We start from the raw sequence: 25,892 nt of genomic DNA, 5'->3' as shown, positions 1-25,892 counted from the left end.
TTCAACCGCATAAACAAGTAAACAAACGGAAGCTGACAGCCAAACTCACAGCATGCTGTGATCTGAGCATAAAAATAACGTGCTTAATCCACCTAGCAGTAAGATGATACCTTTTTTTATCAATCCGCATGTGTTTTTTGCATGAATATTATTCGGTGTTTTAGTTCTCATGTCATTATTTTAATGACAGTCGTTTCAAGCTCTATGATAGTTGAATATAGAACTATTTGGATTGATTATAGCTTCGTTGGAAAGTCTGAATGTTACAGGAAGATGATCTGAGTCAAAGTCAGCATGTGTAATCGGTTCACTACAAATGTGACTTTGATCTGTTAGAACCAGATCAATTGTCGACCGGTTTTTCACGAAAGAGAAACAAGTCGGATTGCTGGGATAAAGAACTGTGAAGTAAACAGCTGAGAGTTGATTATGAAGTATTTTACCATTACTGTTATTTTGCCTACAATTCCACTGGACATACTTAGCATTTAAGTTCCCTATTACGAAAAATTTCGGTCGATATCTTGTGAGTTTTTGCAAATCGCCTTTGAAGAAATTAACCCAGGTTGGCAGTTCAATGCATAGGACGCTGGTCTTACAAGCCAGTTGTCGTATGTTCGAGCCCCGACATGGAAGGATTCTTAGTGTCAGTAGGATCCATAGTACTAGCCATGCAATGATTCTGTACACTAAGAATCGGCTGCAAAGTCTGTTGAAACAAAAAGGCCAAATTCCACAAAAGGAATGTAATGCCAAGACTTTGCTTTAAAGAAATTTAATTGTTCGGCGGTGCATTGGAATGGCAAATATGCTCCAGCGATGGAATAAATTCCATTGAATTCCCAAGCTTTCAATAACTTTAGTATTGAAAGAAGGTAAAATTCGATGTTTAATTTGCCGTTGGACAAAAATGGCAACTCCACCACCCATTCCAGTAAACCTGTCAAATCGATGAACCACATAATGTGGATTGCTTTTCATTTTGACATATGGTTTACGAAAAGTTTCTGTCACAATAGCAAAATGAATTTTGTGAACTTTGAGAAAATTATAAAATTTATCTTCACTCGATTTTAAAGATCGAGCATTCCAATATAAAATATTCAAATAATTATTTAACAGCACTGTTAAATTTTAAATTCATTTTAATATTATTTGCAAATTGCCATCCGATTTGAAATGCTTCAAAAAGTGATGAAGTCGAATTCATACGGATGATCATTTGAAAAAGTTGATCTTGTAGGTAGATAATTTTATTTTCAGTTATATCGCCTAAATCGACTTCGTTTAAAGAAGCGAATGGTATTGAAGGAATATTGGTAGGTAGATGTTTACCTGTTACACTAGTGTAACTGCCAATAGAAGAAGATGATTTGGCCGACCTACCTATTAATAAATTGAGTTCGTTAGAAGATGAACTGTAAGGTATTCCTGTGTTTTGATTATTTACATTAGAAGAATTAAGAGGCATTTGTCTACCTGTTACCAAAGCGTAACTGTCATTAGAAGATGATGACGAGGTCGATCTACCTTCTAATAAATTGTGATCGTTAGAAGACGAATTGGAAGGCGTTTTTTGATTTAAATTCGAAGAAATAAGTGCATTAGAAGAAACAGGCGTGGCATTTGCACGGTTTTTTGATTTTCAGGTATGTTCTGTGAATTTAAGGCCGTTGATTTGACTTGTTGTCTACACAGAAAGAAAAGATGAAACTTACACGACATGTAAACCGATAGTACTATGAAATAGACATCAATTGAAACGAAAATCTGATTTAAAACCATGATTGATGTAAAATTACATTAAAATTCATTTAGTTTCTCATTGAACAAGACTGTATATTTACAAACCGCTTCGTTTTGTAATGTAAATTTCCATTCAATTGCCTGCTCCAAATATGTGCATGAAAATAAACGTAAAATCACAAAATATTTTTATCTGTGTAAGCGAACGAACGTTTAATTTTTTTTTTCAATTTGAACATGAAAATTTATCAGTGGTTTCATTCATTGGACAAACGTCTTTCGAATGCGATTTACCACAATTCAAACACCGTATATCCATATGACAATTTTTGGTTCCATGGCCGAAGCCTTGGCAACGACGACATTGCGTTAAGTTTGCAATACGATTATGCCGTTTATAATGTTCCCAATTAATTTTAATGTGGGAAATGAAACGTACTTTTTCTAAAGTTTTCAAATTGTTGACATCACTTCGATTGAAGTGTATTAAGTAAAGTTCATGGGAAATTCCAGAGCGTGGTTTAGAAGTACCATTCGCTCTTTTTTTCTCTCCCAAGTAATACTCTTGGGAAGAGGCAAAACCAAGTAATTCTTTTAGTTCATTTTTAATTTCATCAGTACTTTGATCATTTGATAAGCCTTTCAAGACAGCCTTGAAGGGTCTGTCTGATTTCATATCATATGAATAAAATTTATGAAGTTTCTCGGACAAATATCGAATAAGACGTTCGTAATCTTCCAATCCATCAACCAAGACTCGGCATTCTCCTCTTCGTCCGATTTGAAATGAGACTTTTACTTACGGGAGCAAAGTAGAAAGCTCAGTACGGAATGCTTTGAAGTCGGAAATCATAACCGTCACTGGAGGCATAGTTTGTTGTTTCTTCCCAGAACGACAAGCGTCCATTTTGGGAATTTTAAAAGAATTTTCTTCTATGTCGCTACAATCGGATTCAGGAAGAATCTCGTAAATATTGTTAGGCGGCATAGAATCAACGGAAGGGAAATCCGTCCTGTTCCTTCAGCAATTATGTCCCGGGTTGGCGGTTCAATGCATAGGGCACTGGTTTTACAAACCAGTAGGTACGTTCGAGCCCCGACCTGGAAGGATTCGTAGTGTGTCAGTAGGATCGTAGCACCAGCCATGCAATGGTTCTCTACACTTTGAATCGGCTGCGAAGTCTGTTGAAACAGAAGATCAAATTTCACTACAGGAATGTAATAGCAAGGTTTTGCTTCAGCAATTATAGTCATTAAAATGTTTTGAATCCAAAAATCGTACTATATAATAGACTATACTTACCTTACCTAACAGCTATAGGCCCGGGGTGTCCTTTGCTGTATCAAACATACGTCTCCACATAACTCGGTCCATGGCTGCTCGTCGCCAGCCACTCAAGGCACGGATGCTTCTGAGATCACTCTCCACTTGATCGATCCACCAGCTGTTGCAATTCATGATTCATACGCCGTCTCCACGTTCCGTCTTCCATCAGCACTTCGCCATAAATGGAGAGAACAACCGGTCTAATTAGCGTTTTGTAGATGGTCAATTTCGTGCGGTGGCGTACTTTTCTCGATCGGAGGGTTTTTCTGAGTAAAAAGTACCCACGATTTCCTGCCAAAATACGTCTATGAGTTTCTCTGCTGGTGTCATTATCGGCGGTCACCAGTGAGCCCAAATACACGAACTCGTCAACTACCTCGATATCGTCACCGTCTATCAATATTCGTGGTGGGAGGCGTAGTGTTTCTTCTCTAGAATCTCTCCCTCTTACGTATCTTGTTTTTGACGCAGGCCCGTGCGCAGGAATCATCCATGGGGGGGGTTTCAAGGGGAGAGGGGGGTGTCCAAAAATGTAAAACGAATTCTGACAGGATCGTGCGGGGGGGTTTCAAATTATGTCAGTTTATAAATTGATAAAAAATTGATAAAAAAATATGAATTGTCAAGTTATTTGCACTTTAATAAAATAAGTAATCCATTGTTCATGAAACTTAATTTTTAAAAAATTCTTCATGGGGGGGGTTAAAACCCCCCCCCCCTGCGCACGGGCCTGTTTTGACGCATTTATGACCAATCCGATACGCCTAGCTTCAGCTTTCAGTCCGATGTAGGTATCCGTCATCTTCTCAAGGTTACGTGTTACAATATCAATATCGTCAGCGAAGCAAAAAAGTTGTACGGATTTTCGGAAGATCGTGCCACTCGTGTCGATCCTCGCTCTTCGAATGACACCTTCCAGGGCAATATTGAACAAGATACAAGAGAGTCCATCACCTTGCCGTAGCCCTCTCCGAGATTCGAAGGGACTCGAGAGCGTCCCAGATACTCGGATGTAGCGCCATTGCTCTTCTCGATCTATTGTATCGTATGCCGCTTTGAAGTCAATGAATAGGTGATGCGTGGGTACGTTGTATTCACGACACTTCTAAAGTACTTGTTTTATCGCGAATATGTGATCCGTAGTGGCGCGGGCTCCAGTAAATCCCTCTTGGTACGGCCCTTCGAATTCCTTAGCTATTGGTGATAGACGACGGCAAAGGATTTAGGAGAGTACCTTGTAGGCGACGTTCAGCAATGTGATTGCGCGGTAATTGCAACAGTCTAGCTTATCGCCCTTTTTGTAGACGGGACATACAACTCCATCCATCCATTCATGCGGTAGAATCTCCTCCTCCCAAATCTTGGAAATCATCCAGTGCCTCTCCTCCATGTTTTCTCCTGGCAACTAGTCATTGCCCGCGGCTTTGTTGTTCCTCAGCTTGCCGATCTCCTCACTTATCTCCGACAGATCAAGGGCAGGGAATCTGTCGTCAGCTAAGCGTGCACCCAGATTGATTCCTGTACCGTACTCTGTATCTTGTGCTTCGCCTTTCAGATGCTCGTCATAGTACTGCTTCCACCTGTCGATCACCTCACATTCGTTCGTGAGAAGGTTACCACTGGTACCTCTGCACATTTCGGCCTGTGGCGTGTAGCCTCTACGTGAGCGGATCACCTTCTCATAGAACTTCCGTGTGTATTGTGCACCGTCGATAGTTTTGAGCGCATATAAACCGCGACAAGGTAGTGGTGAGAATCAATATTGGCACTGCGGTAAGTGCGGACATTGATGACGTCGGAGAAGAATCGCCCGTCGATGAGAACGTGGTCGATTTGATTTTCCGTATGTTGATCAGGTGATCTCCAGGTGGCTTTGTGGATATGTTTGCGGGGGAAGAAAGTGCTTCGAACTACCATTCCTCGGGAGGCTGCAAAGTTTACGCATCGTTGACCGTTGTCGTTTGTCTTCAGCCCGATCACAGGCCTGTACATTGCCTCCCGGCCTACCTGAGCATTCATGTCGCCGATGACGAGTTTTACATCCCGCCGTGGACAGCTGTCGTAGGTTCGTTCCAGCTGCGCGTAAAATGCTTCCTTCTCGTCATCGGGTCTCGTCTCATGTGGGCAGTGCACGTTGATGATGCTGTAATTGAAGAAACGGCCCTTGATCTTCAATACGCACATTCTATCACTAATTGGCTGCCACCCAATCACGCGATGGCGCCTCTTGCCCAACACTACAAATCCCGTTCTGTTGATTGTGCCACAGCTCTGGTAGAAGGTAGCCGCTCGATGCCCACTTTTCCATACCTTCTGTCCCGTCCAACAAAGTTCCTGCAGTGCTACGACATCGAAGCCGCGGATTTGAAGCTCATCATGCAACATTCGGTCGTATCCTGGGAAGCCAAGCGATTTGCAGTTCATTGTGCCAAGCTTCCAATCGTAGTCCTTTGTTCGTTGCGTAGGTCTTTGCCGAATATTCCGAGTCGTATTTATATCCTGATTATTCGTAACAATAATAGACTATGATGTTGCTTAAAAGGAACAGTGCGAAAACCGAAATATGACAGAACATCTTGAAAAAGGAAACTGTACACACTCATCCAAGTGTTTAGAAACAATTGCATATTACAGCATAAAAAATCACACAAATATTATATATATTCTTTATTATATTACATAAAAACAAAACATGTGAGAAGTATGTTATCACTTTCGTAGTGCTACTTTCCAAGCAAGTCGAAGTGATTGTCCCATTTTTTAAGACTTCTTATTGGGTTCGCGATTCAAAATGGGTTGCAATGAGGTTGTAACACAATTTTATTGGCGTCCTCTCATTATGCTACTAACAGAGACGGCGTTCTATTTGAGCATGACGTGTATTAAATGGAGATGGACGTGAATTAACATTTTAACAAGTGCGCCCGAAACATTAGAAATTTTTGAAATCATTCTTAGGACTGCCGAACTTGCCAGTTCAACGAATCCCATTGTAACCGTGCTATTTACTGATTTCGTTGACCAAACCCATTATTCATCGCCCTTTGCTGAAAATGGTGTTCGTCGAAAATGACACCTCGGTGACGGACGACTGTTGAGTCGCGTAATGCAGAAGCCAACCAACGAACTGGACCGGTCCAGTCATGCCTTGATGGACAGCGGAGCGCAGAGTTCGAGTGCGACGGAAACAACAACAAAAAAATACATCACGAAAGGGGATGCCAGGTGAGATTGTGGTTTCATTTTAAATGCTAATTGTCGGAGAATCACGTTTCCTCCGGTTCAGGCGAATCATAAAAAAGCTAAAACATTTTGTATTATATGATGTAAGCTTTCTTGTCTTTACATTGACAGGTCTTCGTCGTCGATGTGGGTGTTGAATGGGACGGAAAGCAAATCAAATAAATTGAATTCAGAAAGCAGTTCCAGTTCATGGCGGCGGCGGCGACGACGGTGCTCCTTACCGGATTGCAGTGATGATGATCTGTCCGAGGTGAGCCGGTTGGTTTTTGTTGCAACCGGGAGGGGGTGGGGATTTGGCTGTTTTCCATCCAATTACATTTGGTTAGACGATAGGAATCAAGAAACTTTGTTTAAACTTTATTGCCATTAGTTTCTCAGGATGTTGCTTGGCCTGTGCCAGAAGTCAGCTCCTGGATAAAATTGTACAAAACGGAATGGTTGATTCTGGGTCATTCAACAGCGGTGCCGGCGAAACCGGATCGGGCGCGCCAGGAGTGTGTAACCTCAAAGACTCTGAAACGGAAGCCAATGGTTCTTTTGCGTGCGGTTAAACTTTGCCTTGTACGATCGTAAGGCAGCTGGCAGCTTCAATGGGATCTCGGGTTGAAAAGGAAGAGTGATTTACATTTCATTCGTCTTGAGCCAGCCAAGTAGTAGTAGTACCGATAGCAGGAGAAGCAACGGCATAGGATTGCAATAATATTGCAGCTCCAATTGCTGCTTTTACTTCATTTGGAAATTAGTTTTTCCACCACACTATCCGGTGGCGTTGATCGTCTTCTAGTGAGAATTGCCATATTGCGGCCAACGGGAGAATTAACCTTACTGCAGTACGCTTCGGGTACAACTAGGTCAATGGTCGACCGGATTTAACTTTGAAGCTGTCTCAGAAAGCGGTTCAATAAATCAAGGTTTCCGATTTGCTGACTTTCGACATTCAAATGAATGATTTATAGTGGGTGGTGGTTTCGAACGTTTTGCAAACAGATTAATGAGATTAAGTTGTACTAACATCGTTGGAGTTCCAGGGCAAAACCGAAAAATTATTTATGGAAGTAATATTTGAAACCAGTCTAAAGAAGAAAAAAATCGATTCTAAAAATGAGTGCAAACGTTGTCCAGCTAACCACGAACAGAACGAAAAAATTAAACGAACAAAGTCTTAAAACGACTGCCGGAAAAACCGCGGGCCATTACCAATAATTGCCTTCGCTTCCCGCCCGACCGATGTTTCTTGAGAAACAACAAATAATTAATTCATCGGGAAACTTTCCATTCATTCGGGAAACCCCCTCAACATCGCCGGTAGCGGCCTGTCACAAATTGGACATCATCTGCAATCATGTACTTCATCCAATATTGATAGGCCCCCATTCAACGGATCGGAACGGAACAAATCGGTACTAGATTTTAAAGGGCCGGGGGGTGGTGGGAGTAATAATAGAACAATTGGGGTTCGATTCTGCTTCCCTCCCCCCACGGTGTAGGAATCAGTGCAATGGCCAGCAACAAAACGGCTTGCCAGCATTATTTCATTTTCGTCATCCGTGCGACATTCTCCCAGCTGAAAGCCGAGTGCCGGTGGCCGAGCAGCAAGCAACAGACTGTGACCACGTGCGGCCTGTGGACAACCTACAGCCAACCAAATTACTGGTCCTCTTGATATTTTTCGTTTCAATTATTCATACCTGCCCTGTTTCACCCCCTGTCCGGCGGTAACCAGCGTCGTCAGTTCCATTCCGCTGTTGGACCACCCTTCATTCGTCAGTCTCGAGAAGGGGTTTCAAACGAGCCGGCTAGTGGGGACACACATAATCGCTTGTGAACTAACAAATAACTGGAATAATATGAAAAATAAATATTATTCCAATATTCAACAACGAAAAACCGGGTGCACCGAATCGTTCGTACAGCTGTCCGTGACTAGTGGAACCGGGAATTGGGTAATTCGTGGGCGACAATTTTCGGACCCGAAAAAGGGGGGGGGGGGGATGGATGACACTGTGGAAACCAACCTCCTCTCGGGAGAGGTTGATGGTAGGATGGTTTCTGGAAAGAAAAGAATAGTAAATACTATGGTAATTGGGACTGAAATTCGTCACACACACACACCCGCACTCGGCCAATTGATTGATTCAACCCGTAGAAGGTTTCGATTGCGGTTCGGGATTGAAATTGACAGACTTGATTGGGATTCGGAGTATCTTTTTGGGTCGACAGTGGACTCTTTTGGTGTATGTGTGTGTGTGTTTGTCCTCGGAGGATTTCGAGCGCTGGCAGAGGCCTGATAATCAATAGGCTCCGATGAAGCTCCGTTACTCGGATTATTTTCGGATCGCACATTAAGGAAGGATTTTTTTCTACCAGCTCACAAACACTTTATGGGTTGGATATTACACACAAAATTATGAGTGCATGTGAGGAAAAATAATCTGAACCCTGTTTTAAGCCTTGAATTTATAACTTCCGTATATTGCACCGGCGATTTTTCTTTGACTTTGGTTTCAAAATGTCTCGAAAACAGCTACCCGCATCGTCTTGATGTCAAAGAATAATTTATTCTAAATTTAATGAGGATTACAAAAACAATAAGTTTGGCAATTGAGAACCCAGAATAGTTTAAAAACGGGCGTATTCTCATAAGCTATCAATTTTCTCATGAGCTATCAATTTTCAATTCATCATATATCTAAAAAATGACAGCATTTAGGAAACAGCTTTCTGTGAGCTTTTTCATTGAACGTAGCTTGGAGAATAATATTTCATTCATCAGATACATTTATTCCTATAAAAAGATCGTTTAACGAAAATTGTTAAAAAGTTTTTTTAAAGTTAAAAACTTTTTGTCGTGAATACGACTTACTTTACTATGGGGCGCCTTTTCAAAATTCACCCTCTGAGAGAGTGATAAGTTTTTGATCGTGAATATCTCCTGTTGTATTTAATGAATCAACATAATTCTTGCCACATGCCATCGGAAATATGATCACAATTTTATGATAAAATTTCAGTTGTGTGACATAATCTCAAATAGTTCAAAATCAAACTTTTCTGAAATGTTTGGTATAAACGAGTGTCAAAGAGGATAATTCATACGGCGCGTTTGCTTTTTTGCATTTTGAAAGCTCATAGCTCAGTAGAAGGATTTATATAATCTAACTACCAATAGAATCGAAAGTTTTCAACTTGAACGTGTATTGCAACAACATTGAAGTCTTTCAATAGTACATCGGAACGACCGAAATTAGCTCTGCGCCTAATTCGTATTACTGTTTTTGAATTAGTTGATTTTAACAACAAAATTTCCAAAATAACTATAAAATTAGTTAAAATTGAGAATTTACTTTGCTGAAAAAACTCTTAGTTTTAGAGAATGTGTTTAGTTGGTGAATATCCTGGACTCAAACCAGCAATATTTCAATCCAACACGAAATTCTCATTGACAACTGATTTTGTTATTAAAATCAGAAAATTTGTTTCTATTTATCTATTACCATCATTACTGAAGGACAGCACAAAAAAACTAAAACTGAAATGGGTATTATTAACAAGTTTATTAGCCAAAAACTCATGAGAAGTGTCAAAGCAAAACAATCCATTAAAAAGCTAAAAGGACAGTCTTATTGAAACTGCTTGAACATTGTTTTGATGTTTTTCGCATGTGTTCGATATATCTTTATTTAAATTTCTAAACCGATATGTAAAAATGTCGTAAACTGTTAGTGGAAATCGTATTTATTCAGAATTTGTGCGCACTTGAAGCGATTGTGCGTAATAATGTTTTTACGCGGAACAGTGAAGTGAATTTCGAATGTTTCACTCTAATTGTGATGAAGTTTTTTTGTATCTTCAAACCTTCCGAGCTGCGCCGTCCGGTGTACTATTTGTATTCGGTTTTTATTTTCCGAGTGCTCAAAGTTTTCAGTGAAAATGAAGAAAACAGTGATTTAGAAGAAAAAAAATCAAAAAGATGTTTACGTTTCGTTTATGTCTTTTTCTCCAACACAACATCGTATTTATACCTGCCAATATAGAAAAGACAACCGCGTCTGAATTTTTTTCGGCAGTAGTGTGCCATCTAGTGGCTAGTAGTCATTAAGGTGTTACCGTTTCGGTGACAGGGCGCCATATAGCTGCAGATTGCAGAAGCCAATTCAACCATTCATATTGGTTGAAAACAACATTATATTTCTTTAATTCAACTAAAAAATTAGTTGACTGGATATGAAGTGTGCCTTAGCTAAGAAATGACAGTACGTTTAATTTGTGAATTCAACTAAAAAAAATAGTCATTTCAACAAATATTTTATTATTATTAAGGGAATGAGAATAAAAAATCTAATTCAGCAAAAGTAAGATTTTTTTAGTTGTCTCAAAAAATAACTAACTAAAATCAGCAAATCAACTAAATTTTTCGCGAAAATGCTGATTTCGGTCGTTCCGTGCACTATTGAAAAACCTGTTTGATTTAACCCATGACAGCATCACCCAATCAAAACGCGAGATGTCTGCATCTATACAAGAGCATCCATATAAAAGTTGAGTGGTTAATTTTTCCTACCATTGGCTGAGAAACTGTTCCCGAAACAAGACACACGAGAGCAACATCGAGGACCTGTCGTCCCACTGTTTCCCGTTCTGCGAAGAGGAAAGGAATTTTAGCGAAGGGGCTGTCCGTACACTGATAAAAACTATCAATTGGAGAAGATTTGAGGTCGATTTAGAAAACTTTTTACGGTTATCGCCCTTTTCTGTGATGGTATACAATTTTTAACACACTCTACTCTGTATTTCCGGATCCGGATGAAATTCAGGAATTACATATGGGACTGTTCGATTTCGATCCACCCTAATGAAAACAAATTTTTAAAGCAGTGCTTTTTCTCAAACTTCGCAACAGCTTAAAGCTAATTTTATTGCAAGTAAATAAACAAAATAATAAACAAATTATTTCACTTTCGTTCTAATTGATTTGCTTACTTACATTAATAGTTTTTTCCCTTTTGTTCTCTTTCTTTAGAGGTTAGTTGCAGCGGCGTTCCGTCTGGTTTCCTACGACATCGAATTTCAATGATTTCAATAACCGTATAACAAAAATTCTAGATAAATAATTCTCACCTCCTACGGGCATGAAATATCTAAATTCTCACCGTAATTCTATCTAAATTCAGTAATTCTCGCACCTTTTCCACAGTAATTCTTGTCTTTTTACTAGCACAAATCTTACAATTCAAAGTATCCTTCTTTATGCTGTACTTCAGTTTTATTTATCTTGGTTCTTATGTATTTCACTTTCTCGCTTACGACATACTCACTGACAGCTATGCTCGCATCCAGGTTGCCATGGTTCTTCACACTTACGGGGTTGCCTCGTTCTGCTATGGTGAATTATGTTGCCGATGGGACGTATGCATCAGCGCGTACAGGGACCACAGGACCTTTCATTTGAACCTAACTTTGTGGAAAACGGTCGCTCCATCTATAAGAAAAGTTAGAACACATATTTTCATTTTTGTGCACATTTTACCCCATAAATCCGGAACCGGAAGTCGGATCCAAATAATATTCAGGAATTTTGTATGTGACCAAAACCCCTTTCATTTGAATCTAAGTTTGTGAAAATCAGTCATGCCGAGAAAAGTTAGTACAAAAAAACGTTACACACACACATTCACACACAAACATTTTGCGTACTCGACGAACTGAGTCGAATGGTATATGACACTCGGCCCTTCGAGCCTCGGTTCAAAAGTCGGTTTTCACAGTGATTGCATAACCTTTCTATATGAGAAAGGCAAAACTAGACCCCAACGTTTTCCTTTTCGTTGATTGTTACTTTGGGGAGGTTTAACATTGTAGCTGTGGCGGACTTTCTCGTGAAAACCCGTAGTTTTCACTTTGAGAAACCACCAAAAATTTAAAAAATTAAAAAAAAATCAAACAGAAACGTTGGGGTCTAGAAAAACTTCCACTCTAACAATGCTGCTTTGATTTGTTCACTTCTGATTAGTCAGCGCTGAGATACAGTGGACACCGCAAATCATGATTTTTAGGAAGCGTTCTCAAAAATACCTATTCTCTCAATATTCTTCCACGAAAAAAAAAACAAAATGTTCTTCGTATGATGCTTTTTATCATGCAAAATATTTGAATTAATTTTATTGAACTATAATTTTGAAAAAAAATCGCAAAAATGATGATTTTTTTCATCGTTTAGACCGTACACTCGAACCCCGTTGAAATAACGTTTGATTTGAATAAAATATAAACTTTTTTCGGATGTTGATAAAAAAAAGCCACGACAGATAGTTGCTTTCGATAACTATCACATACGACGTAATTATCTAAGCTTAACTACAAAAAAAATTCTACACCCTTGCGAGGGTTGGCCGGCGGATCTTACGCTTCAGGTTGGGTGGGTTCGCCGATTTGGATACCACGTCGATAATCGAGTAGTGAGACGACGCCAGATCCGGCCAGAATACCGCGTATTCGCAGTTATGGTATTTCTTGATGAACAACGCAACTCCCGGTAGGCATTTCGTACTATAAATTTCCCCGTAGAGCCACAGCAGCACCTTCTTGGGGACTTGGTGTGTGAGGCAGGGGTAGAAATAAAGACTGTCCCAGAAAGCATGGACGCACTTTGATTTCACTGTAAATAATTCACAAGTGTTAGATATTCAAATTTTATTCGATATACTGATAATATTAGACTACAACTACAGAATTCTCAACATTTGCTACTTAGCCATTGTAGACTAGCTGGCGCACCTTCTTGCGAACGTTCCTCATTAAATTCCGTACAGACTTCTTGGCGACAAGTTTCAACACTTTTTTCCAATCTTTTTCGAACTGTTGAATGGTTTCGGCTGCCGAGACATGTTTCCTAAGATGTGCCTTCGTTAATGCCCAAAATTTCTCAATTGGTCGAAGTCGTGGGCAAGTATAGCATTCTTCCGTTGATTTCGAGTAGTGGCAAGAAGCAAGATCTGGCCAGAAGACAACAGGATCCTTGTGGCTTCGAATCATGGGTCGAAGTAGTTTTTGTAAACATTCCTTGATGTATATTTCGCTGTTCATTGAGGCAGTGGTGATGAAGGGTTTCGAAATCTTACCGCAGCTATGAATTGCTTGCCAGACCATAGCTTTCTTACCCAATTTATCGACTTCAATCGATGTCTCGGACTGGTTTAACACTTGCCTTCTCGCACCGTACGATATTTTGGTCCCGGCAAGGATTTGTAATCGAGTTTCACGTAGGTTTCGTCGTCCATGATTATGCAGTTCGAATTTCCAGCAAGAATCGTATTGTACAGCTTTCGAACCCTCGGCCTGATCGATGCTTCTTGTTTCGGACTACGTTTTGGTTGTTTCTGCTTCTTATAGGTTCGAAGATTCAAACGTTCTTTAACACGAAGAACATTTGACTTCGAAGTGGCCACATCCCGAACTGAAACCTCCTTCTTTTGCTCGAACGCCTTCAGTATACGTTTATCCAACTGAGGGTTAGCAGGACCTTTTTTTCGACCCGTTTTCGGTTTATCCTTAAAGGTGTTATCTTCACCGAACTTCCTGATTGCATTTCGCACGGCTTTTTCACTTACTCCTTCCGTTTTTGCTATCTTTCTCAGTGACAGTCCGCATTCTGTGCATCATTTGTACACAATTTTTCGACGTTGTTCTGCTTAAAGTCCACGCATTTCGAAACAAACGAATGAAAACGAATAAACAACTGCACAAGTGGTTGAAGAAGAGTACAACAACAGGGCGCAGCCATAAAAATTGACAGATTCTGAACCATTGCGAAATGGCAGCGGTTTTTGGTTGCGCCCATACTTTCTGGGACAGTCTTTAAGCAAATTTTTTGAAGGGGCTGGGGTCCACTAGGAGATTGATAGTACCTATTAGCTCTCTCCGGCCAGTACCAGCCTAGATGCCGTGTGGAATCCGGCGAAAAAAAATGAACCAAGAATAGATCCACTGGGTTCCTACTTCCATGTCGTAAAAGGCGACAACTGCAGGGGTTTGTTTTTCCTTTCAGTTATCAGATATTTTCAATGTTCCACTTCTGATTACTCTATTTTACTAAATTATCTCTTCATTCAACCTATCAATTTCCATCTAGCTTCGGAGAAAGGTTTTATTTGGAATGTTTTCTTCTTCCATGTTATTGATTGTCTTTCGGGATTATAAATTGAATGATAAAAATCAACTATTGCGCAGATCCGTTGATGTTACAAAGTTAATAACAGAGATAACATATATCGGTATATTGAATACATAGTTAAAAATAAGCTTGATAATAATATTTCAAACAATAAATTAATATTTTTCTCGGTAGCCTGCTGCCCAGATCAACCGGTTTAACCAATTAATAATGTTAATAAATAATTAAAATAATAAAGCAAAAATAATACAGAATCAAAACGCGCGCGAAATCTGTTCGGGCCTGGCCGGCGCCGGTACTGATCAATGAATTCTGGGATTACCAGAAGATGTACATTGAAGAATGATTTACCAGTCCCAGGTCGGATCATCTAGAAACTCCCTGTACAATTTCAGCTAATCCCGATCAGTAACGGAGTAGCAACCAGGGGTGGTCGCTCAAGCTCAAGCTCAAGCTCAGTCTTTAAGCAAATTTTTTGATTCACAGTAAATAAAAATAGTCAGTATTATCTTTTCATATCACGTATGTATTGTAGATATTATAATAATCTTTGAAATGAATGATTTTTCATAAGATAAATTTTTGTTTTACTTAAAATTTAAAAAGGTCTTGAATTACGTTTCCCGCAATTTTAGTTTTGTTACCCAATTTTTTAATTTACGGTGTTCGTTTTTTTTAATTAATAATCGGAAATCTTGATTCACATTTTCATGCGCAAAATGGGCTTATTTCCACCTCTGGTGTGAAGTGAACTTCACATTAGGCCTCACTTCCTTCTGCGGGGATAGTTCGCCAGGAAAACTTTCACTGTTTGACTGGTTGCACTTTTCCCTGGGTCTTCCTCTTCAGCTTTCTTTGGAGCTTCGCTCAGGGTCGTCTGGAACCGGACTTTCTTTCGATGCTCTGATTGTTATCTAATAGTACCAAGTAGTTACTTCCCTGTTGTTGCCATCGCGGTTAGAGTTCTACTAATAGAGCTGTCAAATTTCGTCTGCTTACTCATGGGTTACTATGATTGATGCTGCATTGGTAGTTTTGTTAGTGCGAGTATTTTTCTAAAAGTAAAATCAGAATTTGAAGAAGTGCTTGAGGATTATAATGATAGTTTCATTAAAACGTTACTTTCGTTTGAATAACCTCCAATCTATCGTTTTGTTAGTGAGCAAGCTATCCTGATTTAATGCTCGAAACTGCCAACTCAATTCCAAATCATCAGATTCCAACAAACTCTGTGGCGTACTGCATTCAAATTGATCGTTTGTCTGGCAACCTGTACGGAAACTATTTCGACAAGATTCACCGTCCATCTGAAAGCTGACTCGGTATTCTATCAGAAACCGGTACACTTGGTTTGGCCACTAGATTCAGTTCCATCACTAGAGCCGGTAAAACTTGTTAAGCCCAGATAGGTAATTTTTCGTACCGGAGGGATCGATCTGCTATTTTGAAGTTTTTCTCAATTCTAATGCAAATGATATTCATCCCTTAAAAGTGCAAGGACGATTTTTTATAATATTTTGTTTCGATATAACTTTGCATGAAACGCGTAATCGCAAAAAATTGAAACATTTTCAGTATTTTGTTTTACAATAAAATTGTGCAATCAAAGATTAAATACATCATGAAACTACTGTGAGGTTGTTCGATCTGTTGACGTAGGGTTTTAAGAATCACTTCCATTATTTGTTCGGATTATTAGGGCAACAGTCGTTTGTGTCATCAATTCTTAGAGAATTTTGGTTACCCTGATCGTTTAGTTTGTTGAAATTGATAATGGTAGGTGTTAAACACGTTCTTCCAGTACTCCCTGATCGGCAAAAAGTCGATACTCGATCAAAATGTGTCTCGTGCGAAACGAACGGCGCACAAAAAATCCATAAACAGTCCAGTCGCTCATGTGCATAACACACTGCTCAAAAAGTTCCAGGACGGGAGACCAAGACGTTACAACTAAGCTCATTTGTCGGAAGTATGTGTCTAATTTTCACGTCAATCGCACTACAAACACTAAACCTACCTCCATATAAGTGACATTACTGATTCATTTATGAAAAAACACTGTAAATAACGAATTCCGTGTGTTGGAAAATTATTGCTTTTTAAAGGTTTGGATAGCATTATCCGCAACCGAATCCTATAAAAACAAAGATTTATGGTTTTCTGATTTAAAATGTGGCCAAATGAAGCAGCCAACCTGTAAAAATTAAGCAAGTTTTTATAATCGTGATGGATGAACGCAAAATCAAAGTTCGTGAGACTAGATGTGTTGAGGTGGTTAGCACGTCGAACGAATGCAACAACGCATCAATGAGTCAGAGAGCTGTTCGGAACTGTTTGAATCGCAATAAAATGGGTTTCTTGCATTGGTATGAAACAATGGATGAATCATGGATCCACCATTTTCCTCTCGAGCCATATCAGCATTCAAACGGGGAAAGCCGTCCGGAAACACAACAGGTAGCTGGAACAACCATGTCGTAAGTTTTTAGATTCTCGAGGAATAATTAACATCGACTATCTTGAAAAAGAAATGACTGACAGGTAGTAAACGAGCTCGGCGTCTAGTCCGAATGTTCGTTTTATCGCTCTAGTGCTACAATATTATTAGAAGCTACAACAAAGAGTCATCACCACAACTGAAGCCTATTTTGAAGCCATGGACAAGTCATTTTATAAGTATGGTATCGAGATGTTAGAAAAGTGCTAAAAGGGTTGTATTGCATTTGAAAGTAATCATGTTGATGAATAGAAAATAACTGTCTTCATAAGAAATGTTGTTTTTCTAGTTAGATCCTGGACTTTTTTAACGATGCGTCGATTCGGATGCCACAATTGAATGCTTCATTTTCGATGCTAATTGAAGTTGCGATTACCGATTATCGAAAATATATGGATTTATCTACTCGAATCGATGCGTAGCAATATTTCCAAGCAGTCTGTGTAATGATATCGAAAATCAGTCAAAAAATGGTTGAGATGTAGATGTTCAAAACCTGACTACTATTCGTGAGGTTTTTATTTCTGTATTTTGAATTTGCACCCCGGTATAGAAAACAAAGACCTAGTGTCCTACGTCAAAAGATTTCGAGCGATTTTTTATGTGAAGATATAGAACGGAAAGGTGAGACGTGACAAGGTTCAATTAGATAAGCAGAAATCTTTTAGTAACTTAACTTTCACCTTCTATCAGACATTAGTACCCGAAACCCGATCAGAGCCCGAACCCGACGGGTATGGGCGGGTTCGGGTACTGGTGCCGGGTTTTTCATTTTCTAAGGGTACGGATCGGGATTCGTTTTTTTTCGGGTTTCGGGACTTTTTTGGGTTCGGGTTTCGGAATTTTATTTATTACTAGCTGACCCGTCGAACTTCGTCTCGCCCACAAATTATTTGTTCGAATTTATGTTTTCGGACAGCAGAATTGTCAAACGACTAAGCGGTTAACGTTTCTCTTTATAATTTTTCTGGTTACTTACCCTACAATTAACGGAATTCGATACAAATTCGCTTCAGCTCAAAACGAAATATCACCAAAAATTTATGTGAAAATGTAAAATACTTCTGTTAAGCAAATTTGAGCAAATGCACAGATTGTCATCTCATCCTTCGAGTCAATGCACTGAACAGAGATCCCTCTCTAATGGCTTCGACATAAAGGATAAAAAAGCTCACTAACCAGAATTTCGTATTGATAAACTAAACACAATAATGAAGAGTTTTTCTTCTAGAGTTGTTCATTCGGTAGAGGAGGATATATTTACAACTTGTATTTGGCCCAAGTAACCAAATGCTCGTAAAAAAAGATTTAGCTTAAGGGACGGGTAGGGTCTAACATTTTTGGAAAATCATTTATTATTTACTTTGTATCATCTCATAGTAAAACATTTCAAGAATATTCTGTGAAATGTTCAAGCCTATCGGAACAAAACTCAGCCAGTTATGGACCTTTATCTTTCCTTATTTCATACTGCGAAGAAGTGAGAGTTTGGCGCACAGGTGCATGATTTCTGCTTCGATTGGCCTAAAAACTTTACAAAATATTCTTGAAATGTTTCATTATAACAAATTATAAAAGAAAAATCATGATTTTTGGAAAATGTTAGACCCTACGGGATCCCTAGAGTAACAAATTGTTTCATTCGATTTTATAGACATAAAACTTTAAACGCGTTTTTCTCGCGAGCAGACTTTGAAAATTCGTGTCCATCGTAATTCAAAAACTATTGAACCAATTTTTTTTTCAATTCTACACACACTTTCTACATATAAATAACCAGACCCCAACGTTTTCCTATTCGTTTTTTGTTATTTTGGGGAGGTTTTACAGCCGCTAAATGGCGGATTTTTTTTGTAAAAAATCGTACTTTTCGCTTATTTCTCAATAGTTTTTCACGAAAAAATGATAAAATGTTGTTCGAATGATTTTTTTTTATCATGCAAAACATTTGAAATTATTTTGCACGATAATTTTGAAAAAAAAATTCTCAGAAATAATGATTTTTTGCATCATTTAGATCCTACCCCCACCCCCTCCCGATAAGTAGCATACAAAGCATCGTGAATAGTCCGTTTTTAAGGAATACTTGATTGTTCCCCCGACGCAACAGAAAAAACTTTGAAGCAGTTCTTTGTGCAGGTTTTATGCAGTGAGAAAGTTTTCTCAGAACTTGTTCTGTATGTTCAAGTTGCCATAAAGTGCTACGCGTACTTTAGAGCTCAAATAAAGTGGATACTTTTCAGGTACTTCGGAATTTTTGGGTGCTTAGAAAGACTACAATAAAATTTTAATTTGATATTATACCAATTTGAACATTCTTCACAGAATTGTGCGCTTAGTCTAATCTAAATTATTAGAAAGAAAAACTCAAGAAAAATTTCTTAGTGTGACCTTAACGCTTCTACACAATCTTTTAATTGATTCATTCAAAAATTTTCTGATTTATTAAACTCGCGCCCGCGATGACCAATGAACTGGTAAATGACATCAGACCATTTTCTCCCGCCAACAGCGGTCTTCTAGAACAAGTCATATACATTCCGTCATTGAGTCATTTGGCAAGAAATAATTTAGATACCCAATTAAGCACGTGGCTCGAAATGAAGAACCACATGAATCAAGTTTTCACACGCACACAACTCGTTGCGCGCCAAACATCAATCGTAGATCTAGCAATCGTTGGTGACTTTTTCAGTGGAAAATTCCATTGTCCATACAGAATAATTTTATTGATTAACTTTTCGTTTGAGTGTTTGAACAGAATGATTTTACAAGGATATATTTTTTAATATTACCATTTAATTCTGTTATAAGTCTCACAACAGAATTAAATGGTAATATTAAAAAAATTATCCTTGTAATTTTATTGATTTTTCCCACTTTTCCGGCAAGTTTTCCTAACTTTTTTGATGTACGAACCCGGTGGGAGTAAAAACTGATCATACAAAAAAGAAGAATCATTTAAATCCGTCCATCCGTTCTTAAGTGATGCGATTACAAAGAATGATCTTTGCATTTTTATATACAGGGTGATTTTTTAAGAGCTTGAGAACTTTTTTAAACAATAAAACGCATAAAATTTGCAAAATCTCATCGGTTCTTTATTTTAAACGTTAGATTGGTACATGACATTTACTTTTTGAAGATAATTTCATTTAAATGTTGACCGCGGCTGCGTCTTAGGTGGTCCATTTGGAAAGTCCAATTTTGGGCAACTTTTTCGAGCATTTCGGCCGGAATAGCCCGAATTTCTTCGGAAATGTTGTCTTCCAAAGCTGGAATAGTTACTGGCTTATTTCTGTAGACTTTAGACTTGACATAGCCCCACAAAAAATAGTCTAAAGGCGTCAAATCGCATGATCTTGGTGGCCAACTTACCGGTCCATTTCTTGAGATGAATTGTTCTCCGAAGTTTTCCCTCAAAATGGCCATAGAATCGCGAGCTGTGTGGCATGTAGCGCCATCTTGTTGAAACCACATGTCAACCAAGTTCAGTTCTTCCATTTTTGGCAACAAAAAGTTTGTTAGCATCGAACGATAGCGATCGCCATTCACTGTAACGTTGCGTCCAACAGCATCTTTGAAAAAATACGGTCCAATGATTCCACCAGCGTACAAACCACACCAAACAGTGCATTTTTCGGGATGCATGGGCAGTTCTTGAACGGCTTCTGGTTGCTCTTCACTCCAAATGCGGCAATTTTGCTTATTTACGTAGCCATTCAACCAGAATTATGTAGACCATAAACCGAACACTGATTTTGGTAATAAAATTCAATGATTTGCAAGCGTTGCTCGTTAGTAAGTCTATTCATGATGAAATGTCAGAGCATACTGAGCAAATAATAATGCATGAAAATCATAACCTCAAAAAATCTGAGCAAATACTAATGCATGAAAATCCTAACCTCAAAAAAATCACCTTTTATATAGATTCCGACACAGAAAAAAAATTATGAATTTTACAGGTGACATAGTTCTACAAACGATACAATTCATAACAACTTAATTAGCCAAATGACGGAAAATTCCATTGGTGCTGAATTTTACAGACTCCTAGTATAATTTGTACTCGGCTACCAAGTGCCGCTGTATGACTTTAAATGTATCAATTATTCATTAAGTAGATATGCTGCTTCTGTGGCTTAGACGGTTAACGGACGTGCTTTGTGATCTAATGTTTCTCGGTTCATGTCGCACTGTTGCTATCTATCTTTTGTTTTTTTTTTTAATTTTCATTCGGTTCCAAGTCACGTAATTTTCAAATCAAATAATTTTACATGTTCTTGAATACAAATTTGTGTGAAATACGACACTCCCTTTATGTGCATCAAATCACAAGATTTTTTCGAACTGTGGAGTTACAATAAGAATATTCTTACAGTGGGTGTAGGCGTATTCGTATGCATTAAAATCCTGAAAATCCATATTTTCAATGATCAAATTAGTGTAATTTATTAGTTGTTTTGAAATGTGTTGAAAAAACAATCTGACTATAATGACTTCCTTGTTTCGCAAACTGAAATTTGCGGGCTGGTTCTCAAACAAGGTTTCGTTGCGATATGTCTGAAAAAAACAGATGCTCACACGAGCGTTGCAACTCGGAACGAGCAGCAGATATGAAAGGGAAACTTTGTTTTGTATCCGTGGCCAGTAATTATCCAGTTTCCGATGCGGAACAGAAAGTGAATTCAATTCATGCAATTTCAATTGTATCGCCTTATGAAACTTTCCGTTTTCTTTTTTGTTTATTTTATCACATTTGCTATCAGACTGATAGCGGGTTTTGATCTGTACAAAAATAGAACAACAAAATATTAGTCAGTCGCTTCAATACCTGCTCGAAGAAATGACCCACAAACCGTTAAAACAGCTCCAGGGTGCGACACCATCAGCCTCCCATATGAAGAATATACCCCTACTGGACCTGTTTATTTTTTTTTAGTTTGTTTCGTGTCCCGATCCGACAACGGCCTTCCTGCCGTTCGTAGGCTCGAAAAAAAAAAACAAAACCGGCAGAGTTAATTGAGATTTAGGAGATTAAACAACGAGCGGAACAATGCCAGTAGCAGAGTAGTAGTAGTAGTAGTAGCAGTAGTAGAGAGCCGAGCGGCCGCCAAAGAAATTTCCAAAATGTTTCAGTAGATATGGAATCAATATTTCTTCCCGGCAAATTTCGCCACCCATCTCGTTGAATGGTAGCCCGAAGAAATGGCTCCGAACGACCATAAATCTGGAGCATCATTTCTCATGTGCGTATGAATGGCCAAGCCCAGTAGCTTCCGCCGTCGCCATCAGGTTGGGACATGCGGATGATGGATTTCTGTTTCTTTTGTTTTCAATACACAACCAATCCGGATCGTGATGGGGACAACAAAAGCCAAGAAACTACATATTCTGAAATGATGAGATAAGAGGATTACAATATACTTATATCAAGCCAGCAAGCCGGTTTCAGGCTGTTTACACGTTTGGCCATATCGGAATCCCTTAAAAGGCAGGCAGCCTCGTGTATTCACTGCCGGATTTATATCAGTGGACTACATCTCAGTGCCGACCGTTTTACATGATTGGATGATGTTTCTGATTCGATGAATGGCACACAAAACGAAAGGCCCTTCTCCGTTGTTTCTACGGAATCCGAGTGAGCTATTGAGGCTGAACGGTTATCAGCCATCATCCAGCTGGGAATTGAGACCGGAGAGTGAAAGACTTTAATGAATTTCGATTTTATTGCTCTCTTGTTCGGAGCTCATAATTAAATCCCAACTGTTCCTGATTGGTATCGAACCGTTCGGGCATATTCAATCATCGGAGTTATGCTAGAGAACATACTTTTCGATTGCATCAAATAAGACAATAACTCTTAGATTGCCTCCTTAATAAGCTAGCATGTGTCGTCTGCCAGCCTAAAAACAGTTTTACATTCAATAACATCCTGCTGGTTTGCAAAATGCTTTTGGATTATGGAATCGGCAGACCACCCCGTCCATGAACAGTGCAATCAAATTTCATACTTGCACCATGCTCACCAGATTTCTCACTGAGCTCAAGTCAGACCAGACTTCGAACTAGCCAACACTGCCTTCGAACTATGAAATGATTAACGATTTGCTATTGTTATTTTGGAATAGCACCTGGACCCTCGCACCCAGTCGCGATATTTCTCGCGTATCGTATCGCTTTTTCGGCCGACCGCAAAGACCAACCTCTGAGTCAGCTCAGCGGTTCCCATCCCCACGACGACCGCCAGGGTCAGGCTTCGGTTTTCGTTTGTGAATAATCTTTGGGATGCTGGGGCCTGCCGACCGTATTGTACTAGGAGCTAACGCAGCGGCATTCGACTGATCCGAAATTCCAGTCCGAAATTGGAGAACTCCATGCAACCAACGATTGCCATATTTCGGACATGTTCATCGTTTTCGGGTCTTTTGAGCCCCACATGTTTTTCGTTTAGGTGTTTTGTTTTCGGTACAGGCGTGCACCAGTAGGGGATGCCTCGAATACAAAGCAATCTTTTGTTATCCAACCTTGGTAGATGTGGGACACATTGGCGTCAGAAACAACCTCCTAACAGAGCACACAATTTTCACGGTATGATTCAGATTTCAAGGAATGATCCATCTAGTAGAGAGCACATTGATCAACAATTCGAAACCAGTTTTGAGATTGGAATTGGACAGGTGTTGAAATTGGAAACTGGAAATTGGAAATTGGAAATGGGAAATTGGAAATTGGAAATTGGAAATTGGAAATTGGAAATTGGAAATTGGAAATTGGAAATGGGAAATTGGAAATGGGAAATTGGAAATTGGAAATTGGAAATTGGAAATTGGAAATTGGAAATTGGAAATTGGAAATTGGAAATTGGAAATTGGAAATTGGAAATTGGAAATTGGAAATTGGAAATTGGAAATTGGAAATTGGAAATTGGAAATTGGAAATTGGAAATTGGAAATTGGAAATTAGAAATTGAAAATTGGGAATTGGAAATTGGAAATTGGAAATTGGAAATTGGAAATTGGAAATTGGAAATTGGAAATTGGAAATTGGAAATTGGAAATTGGAAATTGGAAATTGGAAATTGGAAATTGGAAATTGGAAATTGGAAATTGGAAATTGGAAATTGGAAATTGGAAATTGGAAATTGGAAATTGGAAATTGGAAATTGGAAATTGGAAATTGGAAATTGGAAATTGGAAATTGGAAATTGGAAATTGGAAATTGGAAATTGGAAATTGGAAATTGGAAATTGGCAATTGGAAATTGGAAATTGGAAATTGGAAATTGGAAATTGGAAATTGGAAATTGGAAATTATAAAATCTAAAATCTAAAATCTAAAATCTAAAATCTAAAATCTAAAATCTAAAATCTAAAATCTAAAATCTAAAATCTAAAATCTAAAATCTAAAATCTAAAATCCAAAATCCAAAATCCAAAATCCAAAATCCAAAATCCAAAATCCAAAATCCAAAATCCAAAATCCAAAATCCAAAATCCAAAATCCAAAATCCAAAATCCAAAATCCAAAATCCAAAATCCAAAATCCAAAATCCAAAATCCAAAATCCAAAATCCAAAATCCAAAATCCAAAATCCAAAATCCAAAATCCAAAATCCAAAATCCAAAATCCAAAATCCAAAATCCAAAATCCAAAATCCAAAATCCAAAATCCAAAATCCAAAATCCAAAATCCAAAATCCAAAATCCAAAATCCAAAATCCAAAATCCAAAATCCAAAATCCAAAATCCAAAATCCAAAATCCAAAATCCAAAATCCAAAATCCAAAATCCAAAATCCAAAATCCAAAATCCAAAATCCAAAATCCAAAATCCAAAATCCAAAATCCAAAATCCAAAATCCAAAATCCAAAATCCAAAATCCAAAATCCAAAATCCAAAATCCAAAATCCAAAATCCAAAATCCAAAATCCAAAATCCAAAATCCAAAATCCAAAATCCAAAATAAAAAATCCAAAATCCAAAATCCAAAATCCAAAATCCAAAATCCAAAATCCAAAATCCAAAATCTAAAATTCCAAATCCCAATTCCCAATTCCCAATTCCCAATTCCCAATTCCCAATTCCCAATTCCCAATTCCCAATTCCCAATTCCCAATTCCCAATTCCCAATTCCCAATTCCCAATTCCCAATTCCCAATTCCCAATTCCCAATTCCCAATTCCCAATTCCCAATTCCCAATTCCCAATTCCCAATTCCCAATTCCCAATTCCCAATTCCCAATTCCCAATTCCCAATTCCCAATTCCCAATTCCCAATTCCCAATTCCCAATTCCCAATTCCCAATTCCCAATTCCCAATTCCCAATTCCCAATTCCCAATTCCCAATTCTCAATTCCCAATTCCCAATTCCCAATTCCCAATTCCCAATTCCCAATTCCCAATTCCCAATTCCCAATTCCCAATTCCCAATTCCCAATTCCCAATTCCCAATTCCCAATTCCCAATTCTCAATTCCCAATTCCCAATTCTCAATTCCCAATTCCCAATTCCCACATCCCTTATCCTACACCCCAGCCCCTGAATCCAGAAAGCCCACATCCCAAACCCTTAAGCCAAAATTAAAAATGCTAAATTTCAAAACTCAAATTCTAAAATCGTGTGTCCAAAATCAAAAATTCTGACAAACTTATGAAAACTAAAAACCCAGGAAAGCGAATACTCAAAAACACATAACACTCAAAAGCACAGTAACTCCGAAACTCCAATACTAAGAAATTAATCAACTCAGAAGTTTAAAAATTTAACTCACAAATTTTCAAACTCACAAGTTTGGAGAACTCAGATATTTTACCCTATGAAACTAAAAAAAACGAAACAACAGAGCTCGGAAGTAAATGGACTTCAAATACTCTTGGTATTTTAGTTCTCATGAACTCAGAAACT

Source organism: Malaya genurostris, chromosome 2, assembly GCF_030247185.1.
Source record: "Malaya genurostris strain Urasoe2022 chromosome 2, Malgen_1.1, whole genome shotgun sequence".
In the NCBI taxonomy this organism is placed as follows: domain Eukaryota; kingdom Metazoa; phylum Arthropoda; class Insecta; order Diptera; family Culicidae; genus Malaya; species Malaya genurostris.
This window is presented reverse-complemented; position numbering follows the sequence as displayed.